The sequence below is a fragment of the Ovis canadensis genome, chromosome 17 (genome assembly GCF_042477335.2).
Source record: "Ovis canadensis isolate MfBH-ARS-UI-01 breed Bighorn chromosome 17, ARS-UI_OviCan_v2, whole genome shotgun sequence".
NCBI classification, from domain to species: Eukaryota; Metazoa; Chordata; class Mammalia; order Artiodactyla; family Bovidae; genus Ovis; species Ovis canadensis.
The window spans coordinates 43,324,625-43,338,708 of NC_091261.1; positions in this window are offsets into that span (position 1 = coordinate 43,324,625).

Here is a 14,084-nt window from a genome sequence, read left to right on the forward strand (position 1 = left end):
GGGGGTTGCCATTTTCTTCTCCAATGCATGAAAGTGAAACGTGAAAGGGAAGTTGCTCAGTCGTTTCCAACCCTCAAAGACCCCATGGACTGTGGCCTTCCAGGCTCCTCAGTCCATGGGATTTTCCAGGCAAGAGTACTGGAGTGGGGTGCCATTGCCTTCTCCAAAGAAGACATACAGATGGCTAAAAAACACATGAAAAGATGCTCAACATTGCTCATCATTAGAGAAATGCAAATCAAAACTACAAAGAGATACCACCTCACACCTGTCAGAATGGCCATCATAAAAAAGTCTACAAACAATAAATGCTGAAGAGGGTGTGGAGGAAAAGGAATGATCTTCCACTGTTGGTGGAAATGTAAATTGATACAGCCACTATGGAAGACAGTATGGAGATTCCTTAAAAGACTAGAAATAAAACCACCATATAACTCAGCAATCCCACTCCTAATCATATACCCTGAGGAAACCAAAATTGAAAAAGACATTTGTATCCCATTGTTCATTGTAGCACTATTTACAATAGCTAGAACATGGAAGCAACCTAGATGTCTATCATGATGCGGTGGATGAACCTAGAACCTATTATACAGAGCGAAGTGAGTCAGAAACAAAAAGATAAATATTGTATTCTAACACATATATTGGAGAAGGCAATGGCACCCCACTCCAGCACCCTTGCCTGGAAAATCCCATGGGTGGAGGAGCCTGGTGGGCTACAGTCCCTGCGGTCACAAAGAGTCAGACAGGACTAAGCAACTTCCCTTTCACTTTCCACGTTCATGCATTGGAGAAGGAAATGGCAACTCCCTCCAGTGTTGTTGCCTGGAGAATCCCAGGGAAAGGGGAGCCTGGTGGGCCGCTGTCTATGGGGTCGCACAGAGTTGGACATGACTGAACCGGCTTAGCAGCAGCAACACATATATATGGAATCTAGAAAAATGATACTGAAGCAATAATTATAGGGCAGCAGTAGAAAAACAGATATAGAGAATAGACTTATAGACATGGGGATAGGGGAGGAGAGGGTAAGATGTATGGAAAGGGTAACATGGAAACTTAACATACGGTTCAGTTCAGTTCGGTCTCTTGGTCTAGTCCGACTCTTTGTGACCCCATGGGCTGCAGCACGCCAGGCCTCCCTGTCCATCACCAACTCCTGTAGTTCACCCAAACTCATGTCCATTGAGTCAGGGATGCCATCCAACCATCTTATCCTCTGTCTTCCCCTTCTCCTCCCACCTTCAATCTTTCCCAGTATCAGGGTTTTCCCAAGAGTCAGTTCTTTGCATGAGGTGACCAAAGGATTGGAGTTTCAGCTTCAACATCAGTCCTTTCAATAAACACTCAGGACTGATCTCATTTAGGATGGACTGATTCGATCTCCTTACAGTCCAGGGGACTCTCAAAAGTCTTCTCCAACACCACAGTTCAAAAGCATCAATTCTTTGGTGCTCAGCTTTCCTTATAGTCCAAATCTCACATCCATACATGACCACTGGAAAAACCATAGCCTTGACTAGATGGATATTTGTTGGCAGAGTTATGTTTCTGCTTTTTAGTATGCTGTCTGGGTTGGTCATATCTTTCCTTCCATGGAGTAAGCATCTTTTAATTTCATGGCTGCAATCACCATCTGCAGTGATTTTGGAGCCCCCCAAAATAAGGTCTGCCACTGTTTCCACTGTTCCCCATCTATTTCCATGAAGTGATGGGACCAGATACGATGATCTTCGTTTTCTTAAAGTTGAGCTTGAAGCCAACTTTTTCACTCTCCTCTTTCACTTTCATCAAGAGGAGGCTTTTCAGTTCGTCTTCACTTTCTGCCATAAGGGTGGTATCATCTGCATATCTGAGGTTATTGGTATTTTCCCTGGCGATCTGGATTCGAGCTTGTGCTTCATCCAGCCCAGCGTTTCTCATGATGTACTCTGCACATAAGTTAAATAAGCAGAATGACAATATACAGCCTTCACATATTCCTTTTCCGATTTGAAACCAGTCTGTGGTTCCATGTCCAGCGCTAAGTATTGCTTCCTGACCTGCATACAGATTTCTCAAGAGGCAGGTCAGGTGATCTGGTATTCCCATGTATTTCAAAATTTTCCACAGTTTGTTGTGATCCACACAGTCAAAGGCTTTGGCATAGTCAATAAAGCAGAAATAGATGTTTTTTCTGGAACTCTCTTGCTGTTTTGATGATCCAGCGGATGTTGGCAATTTGATTTCTGGTTCCTCTGCCTTTTCTAAATCCAGCTTGATCATCTGGAAGTTCACGGTTCACATATTGCTGAAGCCTGGCTTGGAGAATTTTGAGCATTACTCTGCTAGCGTGTGAGATGAGTGCAATTGTGTGGTAGTTTGAACAGTCTTTGCCTTTGCCTTTCTTTGGGATTGGAATGGAAATTGATCTTTTCCAGTCCTGTGGCCACTGCTGAGTTTTCCAAATTTGCTGGCATATTGAGTGCAACACTTTCACAGCATTATCTTTTAGGATTTGAAATAACTCAACTGGAATTCTATCATCTCCACTAGCTTTGTTCATAGTGATGCTTCCTAAGGCCCACTTGACTTCACATTCCAGGATGCCTGGCTCTAGGTGAGTGATCATACCAGCGTGATTACCTGGGTTGTGAAGATCTTTTTTGTAGAGTTCTTCTGTGTATTCTTGTCACTTCTTCTCATATCTTCTGTTTTTGTTAGGTCCATATCATTTCTGCCCTTTATTGAGCCCATCATTGCATGAAATGTTCCCTTGGTATTGCTAATTTTCCTGAAGAGATCTCTAGTCTTTCCCATTCTATTGTTTTCCTCTATTTCTTTGCACTGATCATTGAGGAAGGCTTCTTATCTCTCCTTGCTATTCTTTGGAACTCTGCATTCAAATGGGTATATTTTTCCTTATCTCCTTTGCTTTTCACTTCTCTTCTTTTCACAGCTATGTAAGGCCTCCTCAGACAGCCATTTTGCTTTTTTGCATTTCTTTTTCTTGGGGATGGCCTTGATTCCTGTCTCCTATACAATGTCACGAACCTCCGTCCATAGTTTATCAGGCACTCTGTCTATCAGATCTAGTCCCTTAAATCTATTTCTCACTTCCACTGAATAGTCATAAGGGATTTGATTTAGGTCATACCTGAATGGTCTAGTGGTTTTCTCCACTTTCTTCAATTTCAGTCTGAATTTGGCAATAAGGAGCTTATGGTCTGAGTCACAGCCAGCTCCCAGTCTTGTTTTTGCTGACTGTATAGAGCTTCTCCATCTTTGGCTGCAAAGAATATAATCAGTATGATTTCGTTATTGACCATCTGGTGATGTCCATGTATAAAGTTTTCTCTTGTGTTGTTGGAAGAGGGTGTTTGCTATGACCAGTGTGTTTTCTTGGCAGAACTCTATTATCCTTTGCTCTGCTTCATTCTGTACTCTAAGGCCAAATTTGCCTGTTACTCCAGTGTTTCTTGACTTCCTACCTTTGCATTCCAGTCCCCTATAATGAAAAGGACATCTTTTTAGGGTGTTAGTTCTACCAGGTATAAAATAGATATCTAGTAGGAACCTGGTGTATAGCTCAGGGAACTTAGCTTGGTGCTCTGTGGTGACCTAGAGGGGTGGAATGGAGCACGGGGTGGCCCAGGAGGGAGGTCCAAGAGGGAAGGGATATACATATACATATAGCTGATTCACTTTTTTGTACAGCAGAAATTAACATAACATTGTCAAGCAATTATACTCTAATCAAATTTTTTAAAAAAGGATCTAGTTTAAAAAAAAAGGTCAGAAAGGAGTACACTGGTACAAGTTAATGAAAATCAAAAGTATTAAGTATTGGGATATTACTGCTTAATTTTAAAAAATTATAAAAGTTCTCACTTTTATTCGAGGCATAGCATTTTTATTCTAACTTGCTTTCCTACTTTTAATATAAATGGAGATATAAAAAATTTAACTTTATAATAAGGAAAATTAAAATAGAAAAGATATAGGAGGTTAAAATGGAAAGTTAAATATATTTGATAAAATTTCTGGGAAAAAAGAATAGAGGAAAGCCAGAGGAAAAATGTTTTTAAAAAAAAAAAAAAAGAAAAGAAAAAGAAAATAGTTCCAGGAACTGATGAGGAACAGAAGACTTTAAACTGAAAAGCTCCACAAAATGCTGAGCAAGATAAATTTTAAACACAAGCACATCATTATCCAAAACACATCATTATGAAATTTCAGTAATAAAAAAAGTCTTCCCAATTAAAGAATAAAAATAACACATTTAAAATTTATCAGCAAAAGAGAACACTAAAATGTAGCTGAATAAGTCTTTAACGTCTTGAGGAAAAATTACTTTGAACTTAAGTTTGCCTCTTATTGTATATTTTGCAAAAAAAAAAAAAAGTGTCTTTGAAAATGCAAATCAGACCATGCCACTTTCTGTTTAGATTTCTCTGGTAGTTTCACAGCTCACACATAATGAATACCAAATGTTTCCTGACCCATAAGTCCCTGGACTATATGGCCCTTGGTTCCTTTACTACTAAGGCCACTAGACTATTCCCTTCTTCAGTCACACTGAAGTTCTCACAGCTCCCTAGCAAGCTTGCCCCTGATTAAAGGTCTTTATTTTTAGAGTTCCCTCAGCTTAAAATTCTTTTTCCAAATATTCAAATTAGCAGCTATCTCACATCCTTCTTACCTCTGCCCAAACATTCCCTTCTTAGAATGCCTTTCCTAACTGCACAATGAAAGAACCAAGCCTCTGTCTCATTCATTCTCACTCACCCAACTTTGTTCTTTACATTTCTTTTACCTGATAAACTACAAATCTGTTTACTCTCTCTTCTTTCTAGAATCTACAATCAAATCAGCAAGAAATGTGCCATTTTGACCACTGGCTGTATTCTAAGCATCTAAATAATACGAAGCAAGGGTATGACCAATGTTCCTTAAGAGAATGAATGACTGGACAAAAGGACTTTCAATAAGGGTGGATAATGGCTCTGCCTTTGAACACTCCAGGATGAGAGGTTGTGACTCCCTTCTCCCTTACTCCCAGCTTCTCCTAGGCTCACCTAAACCATGCTATGTAGCTTTAAAATCCACAAGTTTTGCTTTTAGGGTGGTACAAATGAAGTGGGTATAGCCTTAGATCTACTATCCTTTTAGAAGATGAGCAAAGAGGAATTCTCTGCAGCTGTGTGAAAGCACCAACTTGCCTGAGCGAATCTATTGCTTGATTCCAATAATGGGATTGTGAATGCTAATAGCTGGTCCTCCGATTCCTCCTGTTTGTCTTTTGCAAACCCCACTTTTCCTATTCCAACTTCTGCTCAATTCTAGAATCATTGTCAGGCTCTACAATATAGCTCTGTCCTACAATCTCAGGTGACTGAATATATAATGTATAGCTTCAAAAACCTAATAAATTGTCTAGGCTTTTCTGTAGGGACAGATTGATACACGCAAACACACATACGCACACACAGACACACACACACACAATCTGGCATATACTGTGTATTCAGTAAATGAATATCTTATGACTAATGAATGAGGGCTCTGATTCTCATCTTCTCTCTCTGAGACCTTGAATTTGGAGTTTCCAACCTTCCTGATATTAGGGAGAAGAATATGGTACATTCTTCAGGCTTTAGGATCTTTCACTCACATATTGTTGCCCCAAAGCAAGTCATGTGTGTGCAATCTCAAGTTAGTATAATTCTACCATTAACCAGCAAATGAACTGAAATATTAACATTCATTCTAATTTCTTCCATACAAGCCTAAAAAAACAATAAATTAAACTGGAAGGTAGTGGTGGCCCCCCAAAAAAATGTCTGCAAGAAGAAGAACACAATGCTGTTCAAGAAATAAGCAGAATGAGAAAGAACCTGGATCATATTAGGGATATAATGAAAAGAGCATATGTATTTATCTCAGTAAGAAAAAACAAAAGCAATAGAAAATAGGGAAAAGTGTTTTAAAAATTAAGCAAAAAATCCATATTTGAATATGAATCAAATTAAATAGGGTTTTGAATAATTGGTTGTGTATAAAAAAGAAATATTATCCCATGAGTGGTACAAAATTTGATTCATGAGAACACCTAAGAAGACAATACAAGCATAACTCTCTACTTTGCAATGCAAAGAGCCAAATTTTTGTGGTCAAGATAGTGTAAAAATTCTAAAATATTAAGATGACATAGCTTATTGGTTTTCAACTTTTTAACTTATTCTATAGGTTTAAGCACCTAAGATTATGTTTGGAATATAGAACTAAATAGAAATGTTATCAAGCTAGCAATATAAAATTTCATGTAACTTGAACAAATGGTGGAAAGAGAACGTAGGGAGGAAAAATGTAAAAAAAATCTAAGGGTGCCAATATCTTCAATGTATTGCTTTGAGCATCAGTTATTTGTGATGGAACAGGGAATCAACTTTTCAGTAACTATTTAAACTTAGAAAAGAAACAATAGAAGAACTAGAATAGTAAAATAACTATTAAATGAGAAAGGTGTTAGGGAATATTGAGGTTGGATAAGTAAACTAAATCCTCATTTATAAAAGAAGACAGCAGTAAAATTTTCTAAATTTTATAAAGATATAGTAGTGAAGATGTACCTGGGAGACAGGTAACTGCAAGAAAACCAAATGCTGACATGTGTTAAAATATTGCTCCTGAGGAGAAGGGTGGAAGTGAGAATAAATTTGGAAAATGAATTCTTGATTTCCATTATAACTGTAACATGTAGTTTAACGTTGGCTTGTATTTCTTCCTGAGCTTGCCTGGTGGCTCAGATGTTAAAGAAAAGTGAAAGTGAAAGTCACTCGGTCTTGCCCAACTCTTAGTGACCCCAGGGACTATACAGTCCATAGAGTTCTCCACCCCAGAATACTAGAGTGGGTACCCATTTCCTTCTCCAGAGGATCTTCCCAACCCAGGGATAGAACCCAGGTCTCCAGCATTGCAGGCAGATCTTTTACCAGCTGAGCAACGAGGGAAGCCCTGGACAGTAAAGATACTGCCTCCAATGCAGGAAAACTGGATTCTATCCCTGGTTTGGGAAGATCCCCTGGAGGAGGAATTGGCTACCCATTTCAGTATTCTTGCCTGGAGATTTATGAACACAAGAGGCTGGCAGGCTACAGTCCATGAGGTTGCAAAGAGTCAGACACAACTGAGCAACTAACCCTTTCACTTTATATTTCTTCTATAAAATACTCTCTAAAACACCATACAATGCATATATTAATGGGATATAAAGTCCTTTAAGTATTACAGACAGAAAGTTGATTGGCTTGTTCACATAATAAGCCACAAGTCAGGTAATTTTAAAGCATGGCAACCAAAATGCTACACAGAGAGAGCAGGTGGGATGGCATGTTTCTTGAGGATAATTGACACCTGCAAAGTCACTTCAGTAGTGTCCGACTCTGTGCAACCCCATAGATGGCAGCCCACCAAGCTCCCCGTCCCTGGGATTCTCCAGGGAAGAACACTGGAGTGGGTTGCCATTTCCTTTTCCAATGCATGAAAGTGAAAAGTCAGAGTGAAGTTGCTCAGTCATGCCTGAGTCTTAGCGACCCCATGGACTGCAGCCTACCAGGCTCCTCCGTCCATGGGATTTTCCAGGCAAGAGTACTGGAGTCGGGTGCCATTGCCTTCTCCCAATTGACACTAAGAAGTTAAATTGTGAGGAAGAAGCAGATTGCTGTTAGACTCAACCCATAGCTTTGTGTTGGGCAGTCTTTGGTGAGACCAGTTTTTGTGGGAAATATGCAATTACCCCTTAAATTGTGTGAAGTATGAGGTTAATATTTATTTGAATAAATGCCAGAAAAGCTGAGTGACTGTTTTTTATCAGGGTGTCATGTACTCTATTGTTCTGCAAATCTTTGAGACTGATTAATCCAATGAAATAGGAATGAAAAAAAACAGATGAAGGTGACATTTTTAAAGTACAATCTTAGAAAGATATGAAAATTAGGAAATGTAAAATACCAACAAAGACTTTTCCCAGTAGTCATGTATGGATGTGAAAGTTGGACTATAAAGAAAGCTGAGCACCAAAGAATTGATGCTTTTGAACTGTGGTGTTGGAAAAGACTCTTGAGAGTCCCTTGGACTGCAAGGAGATCCATCCAGTCCATTATAAAGGAAATCAGTCCTGAATGTTCATTGGAAGGACTGATGCTGAAGCTGAAACTCCAATACTTTGGCCACCTGATGGGAAGAACTGACTCATTGGAAAAGACCCTGATGTTGGGAAAGATTGCTGGAGGAGAAGGGGACGACAGAGGGTGAGATGGTTGTATGGCATCACTGACGCAATGGACTTGAGTTTGAGTAGGCGTCAGGAGTTGGTGATGGACAGTTAAGCCTGGTGTTCTGCATTCAACGGAGTCGCAAAGAGTTGGACACAACTGAGTGACTGAACTGAACTGAAAAAGGCAGCTCTCAGACTCTACCTGGCACTTAGAGTACTTTTTTTAAGAGCCATTGAACTGTACATATTTTTGTTTTTTGACACACTTTGATGGAACCTGAGCCCCCTGCATTCAAAGTGCAGAGGCTTAACCACTGGAACACCAGGGAAGACCTTCGAGCACATTTATTAGCAATGCAATTCTTTCATCCTTACCAATATTCTTCAGTTGGGTCTAACGCCTTGCAAGAAGAATTTTCTTAGATGGTAGAGTACTGTTCATCACCAAGTATGACAATGTTAGACAATGTCATAATTTTGCCACTACAAGCAACTATTTATGATAAATTTTGAAAATAACAATAAAGATATTGTTTATCTTAATCAGTTCAGTTCAGTCGCTCAATCATGTCTGACTCTTTGCGACCCCATGAATCGCAGCACGCCAGGCCTCCCTGTCCATCCCATCTCCCGGAGTTCACTCAGAGTCGCATCCATCGAGTCCATGATGCCATCCAGCCATCTCATCCTCTGTCGTCCCCTTCTCCTCCTGCCCCCAATCCCTCCCAGCATCAGAGTCTTTTCCAATGAGTCAACTCTTCCCATGAGGTGGCCAAAGTACTGGAGTTTCAGCTTTAGCATCATTCCCTCCAAAGAAATCCCAGGGTTGATCTCTTTCAGAATGGACTGGTTGGATCTCCTGGCAGTCCAAGGGACTCTCAAGAGTCTTCTCCAACACCACAGTTCAAAAGCATCAATTCTTCGGTGCTCAGCCTTCTTCACAGTCCAACTCTCACATCCATACATGACCACAGGAAAAACCATACCCTTGACTAGACGGACCTTAGTCAGTAAAGTAATGTCTCTGCTTTTGAATATACTATCTAAGTTGGTCATAACTTTTCTTCCAAGGAGTAAGCATCTTTTAATTTCATGATTGCAGTCACCATCTGCAGTGATCTTGGAGCCCCCAAAAATAAAGTCTGACACTGTTTCTACTGTTTCCCCATCTATTTCCCATGAAGTGATGGGACCAGATGCTATGATCTTCGTTTTCTGAATATTGAACATTTATCTTAATAGTGTCATTTTAATAGAAACAATAATCCCATATCTTGAAATGAAATTGCAGATGCTTTAGAAATTATGATGTATTTTTGAAATGATTGCCTCAATTAGTTCTTGTTTTACATGTGTAATTCACCAAGATTGAATTTTTTTAAATTATCTGCTTTTTTCAATAGCAATAATTTTGTATTGGCACTTGGAAGCAGCATTTATGTGAGTCTGAGAATTCTCTGGAGGTTCCTTAGCATGGAGTATATGAGTTATAAATTTATCTTTTCACTTAAAAAAATTTTTTTTTCCTCCCAGAAGACCATGCTTTGGATAATCTCTTAGTGCTCTTACAACTCTGTGTCCTCCTCTTGAGATATCTAAGGAATCCATATTCAGGTACAGAGTCCTGACAACTTCCCATTGGTTAGGAATTCTCAGATGAGCAACAATTTCCACAAGCAACTGGTTGCTCAAGGAAGCCTCTAGTGTGTAAGAACTTTGTACCATCTCTTGTTAATGCTCTATTCCCTATTTTAACCACAATTTCTCTTGGGAATGACATTTTACTCAGTGATGTTAACTGAATGCCTCATCAGTGCAATGCAAGAATCATATGGGAGAGAGCAATAAAAGAAAATATTTCCTCATCCTTAAGGAGATTATATAAGGGATTCATACAAGATACATGACATATAGTTTACTTGATGTCTTAAGAGGATGCTATAGAAATTCAAGAAGGAATGGAACTTCCTACATTTGAATTAAGGTGCTTGTAAAATGTTAAATTAGTTCTCGTCCCTTTTGGGACTATTGCCTCCATTCAAGTATTTCCCAAACTAAAATGTTCATTAAAATCACTTACAGAAGATTTTTAGCTTAGAGATTTCCAGGTCTCACCTCCAGAGATTTTTATTTGGTAGTTTCCCAGGCAATTGTGATAACTGGCTAGGCTGGAAACAACTGCTAGAGATAATGTGAACATTAATAGAAAAACTTGTTTGACCAGAAGTAAAAAATAACACTGCAAAGTTCAACATATTCAGTTCTGTACAGAAAAAAGTCCTCATATTTACATACCTAAACATGTCAAAATAAAATTTCTGTATCTTCTCTCATTAATTACTTTAAATGACACTTTAAAAATTAATTTTTCCAGCTTGGTTATCTTGTTACTTTCTACTGTTTTTTATCATGTTATTGTGACTTTATAGAAAAATTCCTCTCCAAGAATGTCCAATGGACTGACATCGGGAAGTATTAAACTATATATTTTTATTTATAGACATAGAAAAGTGGAAAATTTGTATCACCTATGACATAATTAACAAGAGAAAATCTATTCCAAATTCAGTTCCAGTTAACAATAAAATGTAAAGCCTATAATTCTTTAACTCTCAACAACCCAGCACAGATACAGAGGAACAAAGGGACAGAAGACAGGAGAAGTACAGAAAAAGAGAAGGGAAAAAGTAGTATTGCTAAAAGATTATTATAGATTGCTAAAAGATGATTATAGATTGCTAAAAAAAAGTAGTGAAGTGAATTTCTACGCAGAAAAAGGAGTATTTATTTCACACTATGTGTTAATAGCTCCAATTTTAAATGGTATAAAAGGAAGTCCCTACAATGCCCACGGGTGCTGAAATGAAGATTTTTCCACACGGGTAGTTGCTTGTATCATTAAATAGTGACCACTTTCTCAAACCCTCTGGTTTAATTTTTTTCCCTAACATGGTCGAACTAGCTCAGCAGATACATTTTGGAAGCAGATTTTGTGTCCTTTAAAAGCTCTTCTTTAGGATCATGACATGGTATTAATAAATTTCATCTTGGTTTCCTCTTTAAACATAGACCTTTGAACTAAGCGTGCATGTGTGCAAAAATAATTGTAGAAGGCACAGTCAGCCTTATTAAAGCCTTATTAAGTTAGTAGTGTACAGGCGATTAAGGTGAAGGACATTTTTATTCTTTATCATTCATGGATTGATAACTTTGTAAGATATCATAAGATGAATATCTGAAAAATTAAATATCACTAGAGACATGAAACACAAACTCAAATTCTCTATTATGTGATTCCCAGCAGACATAAAAAAATGCTCAAAGTACTATAAAAGTTTCTAACCACTCACTCTTAAAGTCTGTACTTGTCTGTGGGTTATTTTCTGTCATTAATACTGTAATTGTTAAAAAGACTTTCAATTAAATGCTCATGTATTGTTGTCTGTGTACCATTCTTCCAAGCAAAATAAAATGCCAGCACTCTCATACACCACTCAATCCAAAAGCAGCTTCTTCTTTTATCTAAGGGCTCTATATCTTTGCTTTTGTACTTCCATTTCCTGATATAAGCAACTTTCCTATTGGAAGCAAACATTAATTCATGATTGAGGTTCAAGCAGAAAAAGGCCTTTTCCATTCCCAGTTAAGTTGAAATATACCCTGGTGCTAGTCCTTGTCTAACACTGCTAAGCTTCCTTATTTGGGTACACACATTTGCCAACTCAGAAACTCTTCCAGTTTGATGATGTCATGCCCAATATCAGAAAGCTATGGCTAAATGAGTGGAAGGAGGGGTAAAAGAGAAAGAAGAATAAACTTTAAGGGAGAGCATAATACTAAAAATATTTGAAAGATGACTACATGAAACTATTTTGAACTTGAGATCTTTTCTTTATATATTTAATATCATTCTCTCCCTGAATTGCTATATGTATTTATGTGTGCCCTGCTCAGTACGATTTCTCAAAATCCTTAGTTTTTAAAGCATTGTATTCCTGCTATACCTAATTAAGGGCTTCCAAGGTGGCACTAGTGGTAAAGAACTCTCCTCCCAATATGTGTGTGTATGTTAGTCATTCAGTCATGTCTCAGTCTTTGAGTCTCCATGGATTATACCCTGCCAGACTCCTGTGTCTATGGAATTCTCCAGGCAAGAATACTGAAGTGTATAGCCATTCTCTTCTCCAGGGGATCTTCCCAACCGAGGAATCAAACCGGGATCTCCCACATTGCAGGCAGATTCTTTACCGTCTGAGACACCAGTGCAGGAGACATAAGAGACAGGAGTTCTCTTGGACAGAGGAGCTTGGTGGGCTAGTCCAAAGGATTACAAAAACCTTATCATTATTAAACAAAGGGCATTCATATGCAAAAAACATTTCTCTTTCTTCCACCTGGTAGCTTAGGCAGCCCTTTTAGGTGACCCCCTCTTGGAGCAAGCACATGCCTGCCTAAGCTCTCCTAGATGCTGAGCTGGGCTGCACATTGCCACCAGCCTTCTCTGATGACATTGATGGCAGTGGTTGCCTTTCTAGACCCAGCCTGGTCACAGTAAAAAGGAGGGTGTGATTACAGTAGGAATTGTCACACACGTGTAATTCGATCGGGATTTGGTGTGTCTCCACCCCCTACTGGAAATCAGTGCACGGGCTCTCTGTCAGCCTTCTGGATCTCCGACTCCACTGGGGCCAAGAGTGTTTATAGCCACTCTTGGATGGACTTGGCAGCTGCAGAACTCAGCACCAAGCTGTGAAATGTGTGCGGCCAGCAGCAACTGTGCCTGTCTGGCTTTGAGATGGACATTTCCCCCCCAGATTTTCTCTTGCTCTGTAAGTGTTTTCATTTTATTTTATTTTTTGCATGTTGGAAAGAGAAAGACAGACTAGAGGGAAATGAACAAGGGAGGTGCTCCATCTGCCACAAAATCTTTAGCACAGGAAGCATTGTATAAAAATGTATTCCTTTCTCCCTTAGCCATGTTGAGTCATAACATTTTGTGATAAATCATTTTATTTCTTTAGATTCACTTTCCTGGCCTCTCTTTGCTCTTTCCTTGTTAAATGGAAATATGCTCCTCAGTTATATGGCTTTTTTACTAGTTGTTTATTTTTACCCTTAAAGTTGGCAGACTTTACACATATACTTGGGCTTCCCAGGCAGCTCTAGTGGTAAAGAACCTACTTGCCAATGCAGGAGACATAAGAGGTGCATATTCGATCTCTTGGTCGGGAATCCCCTGGAAGAGGGCATGGATCCCCTGGAAGAGGGCATGGCAATCCATGTTAGTATTCTTGCCTGGAGAATCCCATGGACAGAGGAACCTGGTGGGCTACAGTCCATGGAGTCACAAAGAGTTGGACACAACCGAAGTGACCTAGCATACACACATGTATACTCATCCTAATGCTTCTAGATTTAAATACAAAAGAAAAAAGTCATGCTAATTTTTAAGGCCGTGTCTACTACTTTTCCAAATAACATGGTTGAGTCTCAGCCTATCCATTCGACCAGTATTCCCAGTATCATGCCTCCCTCTAAGAAACAGCTGGAGCAGCAGAAGACAGGAGACCCAGGAAATAAGTAAAAGAGTCCCCACCCATTCTATCTTGCTCTCCCCAACCATTCATCAATGGGTATGGCCAACTCTAACCACCCAAATTGCCAGACTATTTTATGACATGCTTTCAAATTGCTGCTAATGTATTTTAACTTTGACCTCTCTAACTCAAATCAACTCTCAAAGGACAGAAGATCAATTCCTATTATCTTTACAATGTCTATTCATAAGAGCCTATTCATGCTTAATGCCAGCTTATGAACTGGT